General features: G+C 45.4%; 1 protein-coding gene across 1 annotated transcript in view; it reads right to left on the bottom strand.

Moving 5' to 3' along the window:
* Positions 1–3,808, bottom strand: part of LOC107274773 (homeobox protein SIX3) — a 30,407-nt gene that overhangs the window by 2,808 nt on the left and 23,791 nt on the right. The gene's annotated exons all lie outside the window — the stretch shown is intronic.

The following is a 3,808-nucleotide window of genomic DNA, read 5'->3' as shown; positions in this document are numbered from 1 at the left end:
CTAAAACAAGAATAAAAAGATATATATAAAAAATATGGTATGATTTTTTTTTTTTAATTCACTGAAACCTTTCATCCAAATCTCACTTATTTTTTCACACAGCCAAACTAACCGGGTACCCACAATTAGGCCTGAACTCTACGAGAATGCTAATTCCTTGGGGCGTAACGAAGCAGACACACCGTACATGCTTTCGCGAACCGGCGCTTCCAGTAATTACCGCTTACCCGTTACAAGCAAGCTCAGGACTCTGGGTTCCGCATGTGGCAGACAAAGGGTCGCGCATTTCGCGTCTCCACGTCAGCTACCAGAGTGCGATCGTTCTTGACGATGAGTCTGGGCATAAGGAGAACGCGAGGGACTCCTGTCATTATAAGAACTGATTCTCTACACTGATATAAAAACCGGTAGCTTCTCACGTGGTGCGATTTACCTAAAAAATGATGAATGGTATCCAACGGTAGCTTATCAGCTTTTTAGCATCTTGAGAAATGAACGGATTCGACAGCGGAAGGTGAACGAGCCACGTCAAATCACTGACAGCACAAGACAATGGAGAAGCATTGTTAAGCAGTGCCTGCAGTATACATTTGGGAAAGTACCATGGGTGGTTGTAGTACTTATCGGCACAGTGAGAGACACTTAAGGTCTGATAACAATAAAATCAAATACATTATCAGTGAATTGTTCTATTATTTTTTTCTTTCCTTTCTTCCTCAAATAAAGCAAAAATGTTTGCCTCGGGCTGAGACAATGAATTTCTTACGTCTTTGGCATCGTCTATATATCCTCTCTCTCTCTCTCTCTCTCTCTCTCTCTCTCTCTCTCTCTCTCTCTCTCTCTCTCTCTCTACCGTGCTTCTTAAAAGCCTCGACACAGATCGATGTGTAACCCGCAAGCGTCGAGACGCCGAGCGTCGCGCGCGAGGTTCACCCGTATTTTCGTTGCTAATTGAGTACCGAGTCCGTTACCAGGGCAACCGCGTGTGATCTCGAACAGGTTTGTCGGGTCGACACCGCACCGGCGCGCAGAGCGGCAGCTGTCAATCTATTTTTACGCAAAAAGGAGGTAAGAGAAAAGAGAGTGGATAAAAAAAGGGAGAAAGAAAAAAGAAATTAGAAGTGGAAGACCCAAGAGACGTAATATGGTGGCTGAGGCCGAGGACCGCGAAGAAATATAATGCGGTACGAATGGCTTTCGGGTGGTGCGAGCTATTTTGCGGCGTGGCTTCTCGAACGAGGCGAAACCGTAATCGAACTCGTCCAGGACACTCGACGCGTTTTAATTATCCTTACGGCTACCTTTTGTACGTACACGGTGCGCATTCCTTTTTCGCGAATATACACCGCAGTGCATTAAATCGCTATCGTCGTTGCAGTCTGTTCAGTGGATATAATAAGAAAGGGTTTGCTCGGGGAGAAAAAAAAAACATCCTATTTTCGTTGCCCAAGTAAATTCGCATTTCTTTTTATCTACGCACGTTGTCGTCTGCCTTTATTTTTCTTTATTATTTTTTTGCCCTCCGCGACTCAACCGCTGCTCCATTTGTCTCCTGCACATTGCGACGTGGAACGCGCCTGACCGTTGTTTGTAAGAGATCTGCAGGTGCTGCGTCGTTGAGGTAATTAAAAAAAAATCATCAGCGGCAAGAGTGTATCAGGTGCAAAGGAGAACTTGATGAGGATGCACCAGCCATATATTTATGGCCGATGACGAGACACTTTTGTATATTCGCTACAGTACAATACCAGAAGGGAACCAAACGGAGCACTTCCTGATACGGTGCAAAATTTTTGAAAAATTATCAAAAAAATATCAAATAAGAAATTCCTCGCGTCGCTCCGCTATCTGAATGTACAATTTTGAAATAGGTCGCGTGGAAGTATTTTTTTGCGAATCTACCCAGTCGATCTATAGATACGAAATTGATCTCTCTACGGGCCTGACGCCACGGAAGGATATCATTTTAACAAAATCTGCCCCGTGTCACGGGACACCGTAGAATGGTACACCCACCCTCGTCCCATGAGTTTCATACCGAACACCACCATCACTGTCGTCGTCATCATCATCATCATCCAGTTCTCCTTTTTGGGCCCTTTCCCCGTGCCATGCTAAATACCCAGGGCACAATGGGGTGGTATATCGTTCGAAAATCTGAGCCTTCCAAGGCCCCACAAAAGGTAACTGGATACGGGCGAAGCAGCATGTGAACAGGGCGCGATTTGAAGAACGGGGCGGTTTTTCTTTCTTTCTTTTTTTTCACTAGTTCGTTTTTAATAGCCGCTAATAGAGACGTTAAAACGATACGACCCCTCGCGACTCAACGATGCTCAATTCTCCTTTTTTTTTTCATCCCTCCCCAATTTCGTCTCAGCCCTTCGCCACCCCGTCCCCATGGGGGACCGAATTCGCATTTTTCTCAGCGTCGCTTTCGATGCCCACCCTTATGCATTTGTACGCATTGAATATTTCCAACCATAGAGTCCTCGCCAGCCAAAGAGCCATCCAAGCTCATCGGCAGTGTACCTTCTATACACTCTTATACGTATTAATTTGCAACATTTTTTTAATTTCCATTTCTTCCCTACCTCTCTCTCAGTCGCACAGCAGTTTATTACACGGGTCGCCCCGATGCATTAGGGATAGCGTTTAAAACAAAGTGGGCCCTCGACACTCCGCGTAGAGTGCATTAAAGAAAACACCAACGTCCGCAGGGCCGCGTTAGCTGCGAACGACCGAACCGACGGACAGACAGGTAGCCCATGATTTGCAACATTTTATCCAGTCTCGCATCGTGTTCTTTAAAGCTGGTGCAACATGGCGGCGTCGGGGTTGTTTCGTGCCGGTTGACAGCCGATCTTCAAATGCGGAGTAGTCAGTCTGTTAAGAGGGAGCAAATGTTTGCCCAAAGAACAAAAGGTATCGGCTGGCCTCGTATTCACTTGTTTTTGGGATACGTGAATTTCGATATGTTTGAAGATTTTAAGTGCTCCGTTCCGTTCGCCCGCGAAAGAAAACCGATCCCTACGGTATACATACGGCTAATACATAGATACACGTATATACAGCCGTAGAAATCAATATATGGAGAACATACAAAAAAACCAGCCGGTGCAGAATTTTTGAAAAAAAAAAAAAAATAGCAATTTTTGTTTTCTCTCAAATGTAAAACCAATCAGTTATATAAATCTCGTAGGTATACATACGGGAGGCTGCACAGAGACGAGAGTAAGGGATCGCGTTTGTGACGAGGGACAAACATTTTTCTACAAGAACTAGACGTTTCGAGTGTTTGTCCAGGGTCCCCTTGAATGCACCACCAAATACCTACTAGTCCTTCGTGGGAAAAATCTTGAAAATTAAATCCTTCCTGAGCTGCGGGAACAACCTCGTCCAGCTAATCCCGTTGTCTCAAGCAATCCCACCGTTCGAGAATTACCAGCGCCCCGAAGAAGATAATGACCAGAGTGGAGAGGACCAACTAGGTATTGTCCCAGGTCGTGCTGGTAGAAAGCGAAACATGTCCAAGAGTTCCTTCCGTTTCCATAGCAACAAAAGCAACACGAAACAAACTCTCGGCACTTTTGCATCGAAGCGAAATAAACGGAGGATAATTAGATTCCGCATCACTCATGCCCGATCGGCCCAGCCATAAGCGTCACGACGCTTGCGGGTCCCTTTCGAAAAATTGGCATGTACCGAAAATTCAAAAATTGACAGGCTAATGAACCGAAAATTTTTTTCTGTACCTTGTGTATCCCATCAACCCCCCCCCCCCCCCCCCCCCCCCCAAAAAAAAAAATTG

This window comes from Cephus cinctus, unplaced genomic scaffold (genome assembly GCF_000341935.2).
Source record: "Cephus cinctus unplaced genomic scaffold, Ccin1 Ccin1_scaffold0101, whole genome shotgun sequence".
Classification (NCBI taxonomy): domain Eukaryota; kingdom Metazoa; phylum Arthropoda; class Insecta; order Hymenoptera; family Cephidae; genus Cephus; species Cephus cinctus.
The sequence above is the reverse complement of the archived record's forward strand: the minus strand, read 5'-3'. Positions and strand labels throughout refer to the sequence as shown.